Here is a 17,978-nt window from a genome sequence, read left to right on the forward strand (position 1 = left end):
GTAACTGGTTGCTTTTTGTTCAGGTATGAAAAAATAAATTGGTGTGTGCTCCAGGTTCTTGCAGAGTAGTAGAATGGTCTGGGTGTATGGTGGGAGGGGTAGTAGGTAAGTCTGGAAAGTGACAGGGTAGGGTGGGCAAGAAGAATGGAATCAGATACACTTTTTTTTTAAGCAGTAAGGAATTAATGAAAATATAACACAAGATAATTTTGAAAAAAATATTTATCCAAAATTAGCTTTATGTACCAACAGCTTGAGTCAAAATAATTGTTTTCCAAGTTGATACATATTTTACTTCTGTTAGAAGTAAACAGAGAGTGAAAATTTAGTTGCCGAATAGGAGGTGAATATAGAACTAGAATTTAGGGAATCTAAATTGTCAGAAATACCACCATGACTGTGAGCAAGGGAAGTAAGTTGTTACAGCACATTAATTCTAGGGTCAGGTGTAATCTGATAGACAGCCTAAACTTCACCTGCTTTAGATTAGTCTTAGAATTTGATCTTCTGCAATTTTGATGAGTTCAGGAAGTTTAATTCAATACAACTCAAAGGAACAATGTGAATTCTTGGTCTGGGGCTTCTGCAATGGTAGCACCTGGTCTCACTGGCAAAAATAGTATTCATTCCTAAAGAAACTGTCATTCCTTAAATGACACTTATTAGATCTATTGGGAGCCCAAAAATCAGGAAGGCTGCTATCAGTTCATTCCCAGATAGTGTTTCAATGTTCCACATTGCTGTATTACATGCTATATAAATCCATGAGCACACAAGGAAGAGGTGCTTTTACAGGCAATACAGATTCTGCCACAGCCAGTAATGTAGTAGCATGGAACAAATGGGCTCCCAACATTAGGGCTCTTTTCCTAAATATGTGATAATTAGGCACTCCCCGAGGCATGAGATCTTTCCTATATCTCCCAAAAAGGATTCTTTCTTGCAGAGGAAATCTATGGACATACTCTTTTCTAGGATTTAGTCATCTATTCAGTGATGCAAGGCCTTCCTTGGTCCTCTGCCACAGAATTTTTTAAGTAGCTGTTCAGAAGTATAGATTTGATTCCCTAGGGCCAAATCACTATATACCTGTTTCATGTGCTCTTGATGCTGTCACACAGTACTGTCTGATGTACTTTTCAGGTCCCCTTCCCCCAAGAATGTGATGATGAAGGGCCTAGATTCATTCTGATCCTCAAGAAAAATCTTAGTGTTTTCCAAAATGAATGGTTCCTGTCAACATCTGTTGTCTATTCAATTGTTTTATTCTAAACACTCAAGAGATTATTTTAAAAGAAAAATAGAATTCATGACTATATATAGAGTTCAATGAACACTATAACATGACAAAATATGATAATGTGGGACAATATTCAGAAAAATTTTCAGCAGTAAGTGATTATATTTGAGAATGAAATTTTCCCCTCAAAATTTGATTATGTGGAGAGATCAATAAAAGTGGCAAACTTCAAGCATTGATGATAGAGAACAAGGGAGAGAAGACAAACTAAAGTGACAACATTACTATCTACCTTACAGAAATAAAAAGGTATTATAAGTATCTACAGAAGTATACAGTGAAAAACTTTATGAGGAAACTGGATGAATTCACTTATTGAATACCTACAATTTACAAAACTAAAAATCCAAACCTCTGAACAGAAGACAGAATCACAAACAGTATTTTCTTATGTTTCCAAACCAAACTCCCCATATTTGTGTATTGTTAGTTCTATGAAAACATAGAAATGTTTACATAATATTTTTAATATATAAATACATCCAAATAAGCAAGCACTTCATATTTTCCCCATGGTGGTAAAAATAGAAAATAAGTATCAGCAAGGAAATCAGTATGCTCAAACACTGTTGTTGGGAATCTGAGTGTATGCCCATTGTGGAAAATAATTTGGTAAATTGCCAAAAATTTAAACATAGAATTACCATAGGACCGAATAATTTTACTACCTGATATATCGGAAAAAATTAAAAATACATACTCAAATATTTATACATGCATGTTAATAGTATTATTTGCAATAGGCAAAAATAAAAAAAATCTAAATTTATATCCAAAGAAATGACAGTGGCATCTAACTATAATTCATAAGTGGTACGGCCTATGTTTTAGGTCCTGCCCCTTGGCTTATTTTGGCAGATGCCTATTATTTCAAGTCTAATTCATTTTGCAGTTTCTGAATCCTTTCCTGTTTATAATAGCCAAAATACCTTTCTGCTGCATGTCAGAAAACAATACTTGTAAAGAATGCTTGGACTTCCCCAATTTACCTAGTCATCAAACTCAGAATTTTGGTGTTTAGCTTCATTCATTGCATTTCCTGTATTCCATTGCCTTTAAATCTTTGACTCACATTCTTTCTTACAAATTTGTAGTTTCTTAGATATATGGTCTTCAGATCATTAATGATCTGTCTCTGTTGTTCAGTACAGTGGTAAGGAGAGAGAGTTGTACTAGTCCCTAGTGGTAAGTATAAAGGGCTGTTGAAAAATGAGGCAATATGCTGTAACAGAATATAGCAACCATATAGTAACTGAATATATATTTATATGTGACAGTATATCTTAATTCTGAAGTTTCTAATTATGCTGCTACTTCAAACAATCACTAATGGTCATAAGAATCTGGCAATATTAAAGACTCTCAGGATTTAATAAAATAAAATAAAAACTACCAGAAACAAACAAAAAGCAGGAGAAATATCTGAAGTCACTGCCTCCCCCACCTCTATTACAAAACTTAAATATTTGATCAGGTGATATAAAATTTTCTTAGGCTTCCTGGTGCAATTAAACTTAAGTCTACATCACAGTGTTCTCAAAACATTTCCTTGTGAGGAGTTAGCAAGATTCTTGGAATGAAAAATTAAAAAAACAACTGTCATAAAAATTGAGAAATGTGTGAAATACTGTAAAACACTGATACTATGGTACTTATTAGAGTATTTATCATAGTAATTTGTGAGATAAAGACTAAAGATGAGTGTGGGATATCCAGTTGTTTCATAAAGGTATTTCTTTATTCCAAAGAATATTTATTGAGACCTTATCAATAAAATTTGTCACCTGAGAAATATCCTTTGCAAAATCTTGTTTTTATTATTTTAAAACACTTAAATAGTATTTTCCCCTATTAACACAACTGACTCATTTGTCATTTTAAAGAACGAATTCTAGATTCGCAATTGAATTTTCTCCTCACACAGAAGTTTACATAATAAAACTTCTACAGAAAATATTAACACTATCTTCCTTTCCTGTACTGCATTGCTATAATTCCAATCTGTAGATTGAGTCAATTTCCTCATTTCGATGACAGGTTGTCTTTTGACTTACTTTGGACCAATATAGGTGTTGGAAGTAATTCTAGATCAGTTCTGGATTTAACCCTTAGGAGCCCTGTTAGCTTTTGCTTTTCTTCTTTGATAGGTCAGCCATTGTGAAAGAAAGTTAGGATACTCTGAAAAACAAAGGCCCTGAGATGATTAAAGACTGAAATGATGGAGAGAGTTGAAGGCAGAGCCTAGCCATTCCACTTCACCCACATGAGAAACAACATGTTTCAGTAAGAATATCTAAGGACCTTGTTATAAACAGAGTTAAAGTGGCTAGTCAATGCCATGAGAATAAACAAACGGCCTTCTGACCCCTTTACAAACTTCACAGTTATGGATAGTTACTGGTTGTTATTGCTTTACAGTACAGTTTTATAGATTTTTATGCAGCAAAGGAAGACTACAGCAGTTATTTTCCCTTAAAGAAAATTAGGTTGAATTATGAGTAGCTAAGTCATTAAAATATTCAACACTCTGCTCACAAATAAAATTTTGATCATGAGGTGACTAGAAAAGAAAGAAATTTAAGATTGATACAGCCTAATTAATAGCAAAATTAACAGTGTCAAATAAACATTTTAAGGATAGGCGTAGAAGCGTGTAATTCTCTCTACGTTCTTAAAGTTTGAAGCACTTAACATCTGGGCTTACCAAAAGATGAAGAAAAAGAATGACATTTCACATGTGAAATTCAGACTATAAGAAATCCCAACTTACTAGAACCATGTGCTCAGATATTTCAAAAGTGTAGAGACTAAGTGAAAACTCAGAAGTATAATATTGTTCTTATTAAATGTTCTTCCTAGAGCTTTGAGCTATTAATCTGGGATGCATTTGTAAAATTTGTATCCTTCATTGTTCCAGCATGTTTTTCTACCACAAAGTAAAATTTAGGAACAAAGGGAGATTCTCTAATGGTTATGGGCAAGAAAGATTGTGTTAATATACCAGTAGTAAACTTTATTCAGAGCACACTAAAGTCAATATTGTCAGCAAAAGATGTTTATCTAATAAAAGAAGTCACTTGTATCAACCCTTTTTATTTTTATTTTATTTTTATGTGTATGAGTGTATTGCCTGCATGTATGATAAGTGTACCTGTGTCATGCAATGTTCATGGAGGGCAGAAGAGGGCGTCAGATCTCCTGGAAATGGAGTTACAGACAGTTGTTAACTGCCATGTGGGTGCTGGGAAACAAACCTGGGTCCTCTGCAAGAGCAGTCAGTGCTCTTAACCACCGAGCCATGTCTCTAGCCCCTATAAACCAAACAATAGTATGTAAGTCCTCTCTTTAAATGAAGAGAATGAGAATGAGTAATTTCTCATAAAAGAAAAAGATATGAGCAAATGAGGCATTTAATTTTTTCAATCATTGTTAAATATGTCTCTTTGAAAAGGTGTATATTAATGTGAATTCTATCTGAAAATGAATAATTGAAGCTTTAACTTCCTTCAGAAGTGAATTGTGTTATATGTAAATAAAAACTTGGTTAGATATTTATGTCACAGTTTAAAATACGTAAAGCTAGTTCTATGTTTCTGGGTGGGCCTGTGTTGAGGCAGAAACTATGGAAGAAGAGATTTCTGGAGAGAGAGAGAGAGAGAGAGAGAGAGAGAGAGAGAGAGAGACATTGAGGCAGAAACTATGGAAGAAGAGATTTCTGGAGAGAGAGAGAGAGACAGAGAGACAGAGAGAGAGAGAGAATATGGCCAAGGAAACCCCAGCTCTCCAGGACTTTCCCCCAGTGACCCAATTACCCCAGATAGATACCACCTCTTAAAGTTGTCTAAACCTCCCAAAACACAAGAGTCTTTGGAGGATATTTCTTTTGTTCTTGTTGTTTTTAAAAATAGCATACAGTGTAACTGATTTCATTTGGCATTTTTATACATATTTTATTTTTGTTGCTTTTGCTTCTCACTCCCCTCCTTCATCCATCCCCTTCCCATCACTGTGCTGATCCTGTTCCTTCCTTCCAGCAGCCTCTATTCTGCTTTATTAGCAGACATATCCTGCTAGGTTTTTTTCTGTTCTCTTTCCCTTAAGACCTAATTATGCCCTTATTGCTTTTTTTTTTTTTTTTTTTGCCTCAAAACAGAGTTCTTTATTTTGTCCAAAACAGCACAGCAAAAACATTCCCCACAATACATAAAACTATATATGTATAATATAGAATGTCTCCAATGTTTTTCTTTTATATGACAGTATAATAGTATATGCAAAGGAAAGGTTTGTTTGATGGGACAAAGGAAATTGACTGGGTGACCTAGTTAGCCAAGTTAGCCAAGCATTAACATTTAAAAACCAGGTAAGCATTAACTTTAGTAAGAAAAACAGTATTCAAAGAGTTCCTATAAAGCTAGTTGGAGTATACATAACTTATTCTACACTGTTTGTCATTCCATCTGCAGCATGACTCTTCTCAATCATGCATCTCTGCCTTTGCAGCGGTACTATAAAAGTACAGGAAATGCCTGTCCAATGCCAAATTTTTACCATGAAAAATCATAATAGCTTAAAAAATATGGTGGATTTCAGAAGTTTTTGCCTTAGTTTTAAAGAAAGCTTCCAAAACTACAGGGTTATGGCATACTACATAAGGGAGTAAACTACTACTTAGGCCATTGTCAAATTCTGTTTAGTAATATCCCACCTCAATGGGGTCATTCTGTATGGCCTCAGCACAAGCACTGGTCAAAAGGGTCAACAACCATTTGATTTCTTCTGTATCTAATGATCTCTTATTAGCCTGCTTTTAACAAAAAAAGAACTGGTATGATTTTAATCAACTGGTTCCTTGAGTCTCAGAGTTTATGTTCTGCTTCAATATTATGTGTTACTGTACACCCAAACAAGCAATCTCTCTTTTCTAGAAAAATTAAATAATAAAAACCCCAACAGTCTCAGGGTTTTCAAAGGGAAACACTTTCTTGCTCAGAAAATTAAATTAAATTTAGATGTACAAGACCAAGTACGGATACTTTCTAAAAATCAAAAATAAAGCCAAATCACAAAATTACTCAACAATTATAGATGACAGCTCTGACTTAGGGGGGATCATCCCGGGTGGCCTCAACACAAGCACTGCTCTTTGGCTGTTCTTCCACTTTTTCTCCTTTTCTGTAAGCCTACCAAGAGACCCCAAGGAGAAAGTGTTTTCACAATTCTGGACTAAGGAGACTTGTGAGATTACAGACATTTGAACAGAAGAGTTGTTTTCAAAACTATGTTCTCCAAGATAATACTGAACAAGGACCTCTTCTTACTCCCCATTTAAGTAGCCCCATTCTAAGAAATCATTTCATGCTTTAGGCTACACATCTTTAGCAAGTAAATCCCAGTGAGCTTTTTCCCATAGCAATCACACTGAAATGGTTTAATTCCTGAGTGGATAAGCAGGTGCTATTTCAGGTTCTGAATACGGGTAAATCGCACCCACAGGTTGGACACTGGAAAGTTCATTTATTTTACTTTCATGAACTATAACCATGTTTTAGTTTCCTTTCTGTTACTGTGATTAAACACTCTGACCAAAAGCAACTTAAGGGAAGAGACAATTTATTTAGCTTCTACATCTAGTTTATGGATCATTCTTAAGAGAAATCAATTAAAGAACACAAGCATCAGATTGATGTGAAGCCGTGGAGGACCACTGCTTGCTAGCTCACTCTCTGGCTTTGTTCATGATGATAGCTTTCTTATGCAGTCCAAGAACTACCTTCCCAGGAATGTTGCTGCCCATAGTGGGGCAGGCCTTCCAGTATCAATTAACATAATAAAGATAAGCCCCCCACAGACAAGCCTATAGGACAATCAGATCTCAGAAATTCTTCAGTTGAAGTTCCATCTTCCTAGGTGACTCCAGGATTTTTTAAGTACATAAAACTTAAGTAGCACAAAACACTATAGAGTATATTTTATATTCAAACCATAACAAATATTAAGGATTTCTCAAAATAACTGTACTTTTAAATTTTTTCAGAACATATGAACTAAGCAATTTGTTAAAAATTCATGTAAAAATAGTCATTACAGTCTAAAAAATAAAAAGAAATGGAGTGGAGAGATTAATAATGCTTAGATGATATGAAAAACCAGAGGGAAACATTAGTACAAAATGCTACTTAAAAATACATATAGCAATATATGTATATGAGTGTATTGTATAGCTGAAGACTATATAATAAGAAACACAGGGCCAGACAGAGGAAACATCCTTACGAGGACTTGGAGTGTATCCCAGTTGGTCAGGGACAGTCTTAAGATACTACTAAAATAACACAGGTTATTGCTACAAGTCTTGATTTTCTCCCAGAAGTCGAAGGTAAGAAAATCAATCAATGGCACAACTCAGCTATATAGCTTAATAACCACAACAACAACTGGCTCAGCAAAATCTCTCTATTGGTACAGTAGTGACACTGGTATCTTGGGGGATAATCAACAGGTATCTAATTGGACTGAAAACTCAGTCAATGAGAGAGAACTTATGTATGATATTATAAACACAGACAAATTCACATAGTTTGATAGGTCATAGATCATAGAGAAAAAACTGCCTGTTGAATACCTAGACAGTAATTTCTTCCTGTATGCTAAATATATATCCTTTTATTTACAGACAAGATACCTCTCACCATTCATCAAAGAAACTTCTTTTTGAAACAGAAAAAGACTATTACAGAATTCCACAAATGGTCAAACAGAGAGAATAAGGGCCTGTGAGAAGCCCAGCCATAAATGACACATTCACAATGGAATTTCTACAACTAAGGCTTATGAAACATAACAGAATAGGGGGTAGAAAGAATATTAATGCATCTATCACCTCTCACAAACTTCCTCATGAAATGGAGGGTGATTAACACAGAAAGTCACAGCTGACCAAACTTTAGAGAATAAGAGACTACAGAGTATATAGCCCTGGATAAGATGTCTATATTAAGCCTCTGCCACCCAGGGATCAGAGACTTTGTGGAAGAGGGGCAGAAAGTCTATAAGAGTCAGGAGTTGGTAGATGACCACAAAAAAAAAAACCAATATTTTCCAGGCCACTGAGAATGTTCTCATATGAACTTAGAGCAATGGTGACAGCATGCAAAACAGTTATGCAAACTCAAACTAGAAAAAAAGCATAAAACTGGGGAAATGGGTAAGAAGCCCCAAACTTAGCTGAGGCATGATTGGCATCTGATCACTGCTGGGTGAGGGAAAGTTGATCTTCTTTAAGGGGGTGAAACTTAATAAGCTGATGTAGCCTCCAATGAATGAACTCACACTGAGGGACATCTGGGGATACAAACTTGACTTGCTAGGCCTTAACATAAATGACAGAATGCATGAAATCTGTCAGGGAGGCTAAGTGTAGTGTGAACAGGGGAGGGGAGACTAATTATGATTAAGATATAGTATATTAAATGCACAAAAATTTAATTAAAATGTTGTATATAATAAAAATGCAAAATAAAAAGCAAAATAATATATAACTACTATATAAGATTTTGAAATTGTTAACCGATTACATAGTTGTTTGACTAATGCAGCACAATGTGGATTTTTTTACATATATATACATACTTTGGTTTTCATGTATATTTCCTGGAACATTACTCTTATAGCTGTTGTCATTTCTTAATTTATTAGTGAGATAGGTATATAATTCAGTTTCCTTGATTCCTTAACCAGCCTTACAACAGGTTCCTAACAATAAAAGTGAAAGTAATATTGGGACTCTGCAGATCTCTGGAATAAAACCATCTTTCACTGACTTCTTTTGCCTTCACTTCTTCTGTAAGACAAACCACAGAAATTCAAATTTCTCTTCCACAATATGAGTCACAAACTTCAAGCATATGTTTCCTGCCTTCTTGTTCTAGAATTGCCCACAAATAAATCCTCTAGTTTAAAATTTCTAATAATAAATTATAAGCCCATTATTTCAGAATGGGAATTCTCTCAAAACCACAGAGGAGAAAAGTGGTAAAGCGAAGCCAAGTAGAGTCTGAATAAACAGGTTCACTTTCCCCATTCATTCTGTTTTCACTAAATTACTCTCCTTTTTTAAATAGTATTTGCACATTACTGTTCATTCTTCACTCATACTCTGTAATGACTGATTTATTAAATCTTCAAAGAACAGTATTTGTAATGCTTTCAACAAGCTGAACATGCAGAGGGTTTTACAGTATAGTACTTCTTTAAGCTCTGTGCCCTTTTCCTATATCTTGTCCTAGACATCTCTTTATTTCTATCCTTTATTAATGAATTTTATAATAAACTCATAAGCTCCTTAGTATTTCTTTGGTTATTCTAAATCTTTTTGCTTTCATATGAATTTCATGTTCTTTTTCCCTCTAGTTCCATGAAGAGTATGGCTGGACTGTGTGAGCTATTTGAGAAAATCAATCAAACTGTGGAGCAAATTCTTAGATGCTCACTCATAACCAATCATAGAAACACAGGTAAAATAGCTTGGGCTTTGTGACTTACATTTAAAGTGTTTGGGGGTATCTTAAGGATTAAGCTCTCAACCTTTGGTATCCGATGTTAATGCTGCGAAGATTGTAAAAATTTTGTGAAGAAGCTGGTGACAGCCTATTCAGAAATTAATACAAATCATAATGAACAAAAAGAGAAAATATTCTTTGATATACTTTCTGACTTCAAAGGCTTTCAGAAGGATAGTGCATTTTGTGTTGCAAGTAGTCACAATGTATTCTGTTTTTCAGGGAGCTAGAATTTATGTATTATTCCTCCAAATTTTCATCATTCCAATTGGAGAAAGATGTGCTAAATCCAGAGTGACTGTCAAATATTCTGTCTTGTTTCCTCTTTCATGACGTAAGGAGACTATATCCCCTAATGTAATTTCCCTTGCAGCTAGGATGAAGCAGTGTGACTAACTTCAAGTATCCACATGTCCTAGTAAATCATAAAAATGGGTGAAGCAATGAAACAGAAAGGAAAGGAAAGCCTTGAAGGAGACCTGTCAAAACCCAGATTGCCACTGGAACTGGCACTATAGACAAATTACTCCAGTTTCAGTTACCCAGCTCCTATCAGAGCAGCCTAAAGGCCATGAAGGCTGAATAAATTATGGAATACCTTCAGACATTGTCTAAGCATCATAAAATGATAGGTGAGTAAAGAAAGACCAGCTTACCAGTATCACCCTGATTGCTGACAGACACCATTTTAAGGGCTTGAGATTATGATAAAATATCCTGACCAAAAAAATGACATAAAGGAAGAAAGGGTTTATTTGGCTTAAAATTCCAGGTTACAGACCATTACTGTAGAGATATCACAGTGACAGTAGCTGGAAGCAACTAATCACATCATATCCACAGTGAAGTACACGGAGAAAAGAATGCACCCATGGTGCCTGCTTGTTTGCTGCTTCTGCTCAGTTAGTTTTCTTCACTCTTATACCACAGTTCAAAGTTTAGCTCATGAAATAATGCCATTCACATTCAGGAAGGGTTTCCTCACCTCAATAAACAATCAACAATCAAGACAATCTCCCACAGACTTATTTGCATGACACCTAATCTACTCTCTTCCCTGCCTCTTCCCAGATGATTCCTTTCCTCCCCTCCCCCCTTTTTGGCTGACTAGACTCCAGTCAACGCATTTATACTGAAAGACATTTTGGTACAAACACCTGAATGAATAGGACTCAGCATGCATGACAGAGTGCGTAGGGTTAGGTAGGGTTCAAGGGGGAATTGGGGAGTCTGGATTTGAGTGGGCTATATTGTATGAAATTTTATTAGTTCAATAAAAAATTAAAAATTAATATTAAAAAAGAAATTAACTCAAGATAAAAAATTTTATTGAATTTTTGCAATTTTCATATAGTATAGTTTGATGATAGTTAGATCCCCTCACCTATCTGTGCTTCCACCACTGCCCACCCCACATAATTTAATGTACTATCATATATTTCTAATGTATTCTTATGTATATATTATATAAATAATATTATATATCTATAGGTGATATCACCTATAGAGTCTGATTTGTGTCCCCAAATGTCCTTCAGTAAGGGTCCATCTACTGGGCCTACCAAGTGTCCCATCCTGTAAGACAGTGTCTTTCCCCATCCCAGAAACCATCAATTGCCAAAAGTTCCTTATGTTGGGCAGGTGATTCTTGATTGTATCAGGTTTAGAGTTAAAAGTTATCCAGCAAGGAGGATGTTGGTAAAATGAATTTTTGTTATTTTACTGGGTGCACACATATATCAAAGTTACTGAAAACAGCAAGAAGAAAGCAATGATTATGATACTTATCAGAGTTTCTACAAATGCTAGAAGCTATTAAAAATACTCTCCAATTGAGAAACAGTACTCAGGTTCATTATAGGAAAAGAATGAGTCCAAAAAAGAAAGATTACAAAAACATCAAATATTACAACCAAGTCATTGCCATCTGCAAAATACAAACCTGATGAAACTCCGGCTGAAATAGATGAAGACACATTATAAGTAGAAGATGAAGGCATGAAAATTTTAGAACTGGATTCAGTAGTCCATAAAGGAATCTGAAGCATTGATTCTTCTGCTGATTCTGCTGTAGCATTGTTGGTGGATATTAATTGCAGGTACCATCAAGATTAGAACAGTAAAGGACAAATTAAAGAAGATGACTGTGTATCTAAGCACATAATCAAACAGGATCCCATGAAATCACAGCCTACTGAAAAATCAAGTGTGAAATATGCAATAAAAGAATGCTCTTTATAGCACATGGAAAATAACATCTAAATTTTTACCACTTTGAAGAAGGTGATGTCAGTAAGAAGAAGAGATTTGGAGAAATGTGTTCACATATGCCAATACTGTGAGAAACAGTTTGAGTGCTTTTGACATTTTAGAGAGCATCTTCAAAAACATACAGGTGAAAATCCCTTTGAATGCTGAAATTGTCATGAATGATTTTCTAGAAATAACACTTTCAAATGTCATCTCAATGCATGTCAGACTGGAGCATGGGAAAGATAGGAAGGTAGAAGCTTTACAAATAACAGGCTTGTAACAGGTGGGACAATTCAAAAGTGCTTATCATTAATCACACATACTACAACTATACTAGGCCATTGTATCCTATGTGACTTGCAAAGAAAGGAATTAAGGAGGCATCTTACTGATACAATATTTCACAGTATGTAGCAATTAAAGAACTCCTTTCAGTAGAAACATGCAAACTGAAACAGTGACTTCAATGTCTATTACAGAAAAAGTTGAGAAGATACATGTGTTATTGTTTCTTCAGGTCCAGGTGTATTCAACACAAATGACTGAAAGAAATCCATTCACATCTGCTCATATATAACCAAGTACTTGATTCCCATTTTGTGAGCTTCCAAAGAAGGTCCAAGTGAGTTATCTACAAGTGGGTTGAATCAGACAGAGGAAGGTACTGAAGTATGAGTGGAGGAGCTGCATGCTGAATGGGTAAATGAGATTCCAGTTGAAATTCAAATGTCTGAAGTAGACATGGGTCATATGACCCGTCATATCATGAACCAAGTATGAAATACTGCTGCTGATGCTGCCAGGGAAGATCATGAAGATGCTGAGTGTTTAGCAACCAGATCAAACGTGTGCTCCAAGACTGAAAAGACAGAGAATGACAGAAAACTATGCTAGCTTTAGAATGAAATAACATTTTATATTAACCTTTTGAGTAAATTGATTATGGCTAGTATGCTAACAGATAAGTGGACTAAAGTTAAACAACTACCTGTCGTATTGACATTTTTCTACTGAAGCAAAGTTGTATTTAATTTAACAGAGTAAATATGGTAATAAGTGGAAGTTTTGAGAAATATATTTCTGGTAATTATTCTTACTATATAATTTGATAACAATGTATTCATTTTCATTCAAGTTATCCTCCAGTTTATGTCCTTCCTTAAACTCTTGCCATATTGTAAAATCAAACAAAATCATTACAAGTTGTATAATCTAATGATTCTTAGATCATTGAATATGTAGGAAACACAAGGCTTCAAGTGCAAAATTGCATTGTTACTATACAGTCAAGTTTTGGTTCACCCTTTTCTTTCTTTTGAACAAATTCTTGTCTATCCTAGTGGTGTCTGCTGGGTGTCTGCAAGACTAGCCAAGTGGTGGTGGAGAAAGTTCTAGAATGTTTAAGAAACAAAAGAGTAGAAAAAAGTACCTCGATGGGATTGGTCCAAACCAACTAACCTATAAAGCATCTTTGGTTCTCTCACAGTTTATGTGGTGAGTTGCAAGGAGCAATGAAAACCGTGATATAATTCTTGATATTTTTGCTTAAAATGGCAACTACTAATCCTTTTCCATTTAAGTTACATTAAAGTATTTATTCAATGGCAGCTGCAATTTTTTTTTGGTCTTTTAAAAATTGAATTTGTGTATATTTCATACAAAGCATCTTAATCATCTTTATACCCCTTCCCACATCCACACACCTCCACTGGATTTCATGCATTCTTTCATATATATTATAGCCAATCAAGTCATGTTAGTGTGGCTAGTTGTATTTTAGTGAAAGTTCATCCACTGATTTCTAGTCAGCCTATTTAGAGTCACTCACTTAAAGAAGATCATCTTTCCCCCATACAGCAGTAATCAGCTGCCCATAGCTCTTTGGCTAAGGTTGGGGTCTACTGGCCATTTCTCCGGTTCTATACTGGGGTTTTGTCTGTGTGTGTTTGCATGGTTCTTGGGAACACTGACACCATTGCTGTAGATTCATATGAGCAAGGTCCCAGGAGCTTATAAGACTCTGGCTATATGGCCATATACTTCCTACACTGTATTTTACAATCTTTTGCCGCCGTCTTTCTCAATGGTCCCTGAGCCCTGGGTTGGTAGATTTTAATATAGAAGGCTTGTTCAAGGGCCCACACTGCAGACTTATTCTGTACACTTTGGCCATTTGTGGCACTTTCTGTTCATTACCTTCTGCTACATGAGAGAGCTTCATTGATGAGAGTTGAGAGATATATCAGTATTTTCTCTACCCCTTGTTCCACTATGTTCCATGAGCCTTAGGTGTAGAGGTTCCATTGTATACATGTCACTTAGGACTGGGTATTTCACAGACAGTTATTCTCTGTTTGTGACCAGTTATGATACACTGTAATAGCCAAAGTTTGTTGCAAAAGAAACTTCTTTGATGAGTGGTGACTGGAATACATGTCTGTAAATATAAGGATCTATATTTAGCATATAGTAAGAATTTTTTTTGTCTAGGGATATGATAGCCTTAGGGTTTTCTCTAAGATCTATGACCTCTCCAGCCATGTGTCTTTGGCTATGTTTACGGTACCACACATGATTTCCCTCCCATTGAACGTGCTTTATGTTCAATTAGGAAGCTGTTGACTACCCCCAAGATAAAAGTGACACTACCCCAATCTTATCTGATGAAGTATTGGCAACTGATTGGTGCTAGGTGAAGAAGAGCTGATCTTCCTAAAACAAGGGTCCCTAGAAAGGCTGACTAGACCTCAGTGGATGGACTTGCATTGGGGAAAGACTGGGAACACTGACAGGACATAATGGGCCTTAACATGGATAACAGGGTATATGGGTTCCAGTGGGGGAAACGTTATGGGAATATGCTGGTGGGGACAGGTGTATAAAGACGATTAAGATTGTTTGAGGTATTCTGTATGAAACACAGAAAAATTCAATAAAAAAATTTAAGAAGTGCCCCTACTATCCTAATGTAGTTTGCTATGCTGGTCATTATTGTGGCTTAAGGCTGGGGTTTGACCATCAATTGATATTTTTTCTTAGCAGCTTGCATAATGTCCTCCAAAATGATGAGAGCTAGCCTTAGGAAAGTGGAATCCAGATCTGTTCCAGAACCATTGCTCCAAGTCTTGTGTCCAAAGTATGTCATATCTTCAGCAGTAGGGTCTTACCTTTAAGTTCTGGAAGGCAAGCTAAGGCTGTGGCAATAGCCTGTATAACTTGGGGCATCTCTTTGACTACCCTAGCTAACAACTCAAAAAAAGATGTCTCCTGTCTGATACTATTTCTTGTTATATTGCTCAGCTATACACATGGACACATGTAGAGATATTATATGTATAATTTTTAGGTAGTCCTTTTGATCTTTCTGAGACAGAGTCACCCTGTAGCCCCCGATGGGCTAGAACTCTTAATGTAGTCCAGACTGAACTGGATCTCATGGAGATCTTCCTGTCTCTGCATCCTGAATGCTGAGATTAAAAGCACATAACACCACATCCAGTTTTAGAGCCTTTTTTGTTGTTATTTTATTTATTATTTTTATGTGTATGTGTGTATTTCCTGCATGTAGATAAGTGCACCTGTGTTGTGCAATGGCCGCAGAGGACAGAAGAGGCTGTTGGATACCCTGGAACTGGAGTTACAGATAGTTGTTAGCTTCCATGGGGGTGCTGGGATTCCAACCCCGGTATTCTACAAGAACAACCAGTGTTCTTAACCGCTGAGCCATCTCTCCAGCCCCCCCCCACAGCCATTTTTAATTAAGAAAATTTATTTACTTCTGTAAGTTGACATTTCTCAAAATCCCTAATTGAGAAGGCCAGGCACTATATAGATTTAAAGCTGTGCATATAAAATCTAAAGTTGTACATTTAAAAGGAGGCATATCAATAGTCAGCTATAGATCAGGCAGAGGCCATGGGGTCCTACCCATCCCTACTGAACTATTGGCTACTCATGGACTCATGGGATTGTGTGCAGTCATCATCTTTACTTATATACCCAAGGAGGAGTTTACCAGGCTCCAATCAATAGTTCCAGACCCATGATCACACTAATGATTCTGGTTAAACTCTGTCAGTCTCAAAAAAAAGGATGTTTGAAAGGGAATGATAAAGAAAGTAGGACTTACTAGGTGTGGAAAGATGGGGAGGTGTTATGGTAATCAGATTGAATTTTATAGGTATATTAAATTGTCAAAGATCAGATTCAATAAAAGATCAGATAAGTAGGTTTTAAAAGCTTTGTTTTTTTAAATAATTTTATCCATTTTTATAGTATTTATATTTATCCCTCCTCCCCACTCCAACTTATATATATGTTATTTATAGCATATGTATGTATATAATGTATATGGCATGCATATCATATATGTGTGATATATATTTTATAGATATATAAAATCTTCCCAGTCCAATTATTGATGCTTTTATTTTTATACATTTAATGCTGCTCAGTTGGGATAATCCATCTCTAGAGAAAACTGGTTTTCTTCTTCCACAGCCATTGATTCCTTATATTTCTTTTCTAGAGGTGAGACCTTATGAAATTTCTAGTTTACATTGCAATGACATACACTGTTGTCATTATACATGTCTCGTCTATGTAAACATACTCTTGAGATTTCATAGATGCATATCCTTGTCATATCTAAAAGAAATTGTCAGCAGGTGTCCTGGTTCTCTGGCTCTTACAGTCTTTTGCTTCATCTTCAGCAATCTTACCTGACACTTAGGTGAAGGAGCTCTAAATAGGTAGATAGTAGAACAAAAGCGCCATCAAACCAAATATGGAAAAAATGTGGAAATTATAACTGGGGAGGAGGGGGGAAGGGTAAAAGTAGAGGGAGGTAGGTGAGATGAATAATATTAAGGATGTCTGAAAAAGCCAGAGGGACACATTTCATGAACTTAAAATATACGCGTGTGTGTGTTTGTGTGTGTGTGTGTATCCAAAAGTTATATGACTAAAATCACAATACCTGGCAAGGGAAATCTCCCTTTAAGTTTTGGTCATACTAGTCTAAGAGAACCCCAAAACAATATAGGCTATCACAATTGTCCTTGGTTACCTCCATAAGTTTGAAACCAAGACTCTATTGCTGAAGACTCTATATGCTTCTGCCCAGGGCTTGGAGAAAACAATTTGGAACTGATATGGAAGCCTCCTCTCTGAAAACTAGTTCTCATAATATTGGAAGGTGCTATGGAAACAGCCAAGGGAGAAGACAAATGAATAGTCCTACCCAATTATAAAGCCTACAAACTGCAACAATGCCCAGTCCAGAAAAATATCTCTATTGATGCAATAGTGGCACTTTTTCTTTTTAAAACATTTTTACAAAAAATTTATTGAGAATTTCATACATGCATATAAGGTGCTTCAATCAAATCCATGCCCACTCCCTCCCCTCCAATATCACCCCCTCTGAAGAGGTAACCCTAAAATCTTTTAAGGGTTAGTTACAAGATCCCAAATACTTTTACATTTTTGGCCTTGGAACAGAGTATGTTGCTAACAGGCCCAAGGACATTTTGACTTTTAGCCAAAAAACTGACTACATTTCTTTGGGGTCTTTTTACTCTAACTGCCTAGCCAATTCCTACCTCCTATTCTTATCATGCCATCCTCTGAAGGATTTACCCAAATTGCCAATAGGTAATAGGGATGCCCAAATTGCCAATAGGGAATAGGGACGCCGGCTTCTTGGGCTTCTTCCATGCTGAACAGGGATGCAGGGTGAGGCGATTGGACTACCCCTTCAGTGGGTCTATTTAAAAGACTCTGAAATTGCATAACTTTTGTCTCTAAGGGGAGAAGAAAGTCCTTGAATCATGAATGGGAGATGTGAAGAAGTAAAGGCAAGA

The 17,978-nt window shown here is 35.9% G+C and overlaps 1 pseudogene; it reads left to right on the forward strand.

The window, feature by feature from the left end:
- The first annotated feature begins 393 nt into the window (after window positions 1-393).
- LOC103725651 lies at window positions 394-13,008 on the forward strand (annotated as a pseudogene).
- The last annotated feature ends 4,970 nt before the right edge of the window (window positions 13,009-17,978 follow it).

Source organism: Nannospalax galili, unplaced genomic scaffold, assembly GCF_000622305.1.
Source record: "Nannospalax galili isolate Female #2095 unplaced genomic scaffold, S.galili_v1.0 scaffold10, whole genome shotgun sequence".
NCBI lineage: Eukaryota > Metazoa > Chordata > Mammalia > Rodentia > Spalacidae > Nannospalax > Nannospalax galili.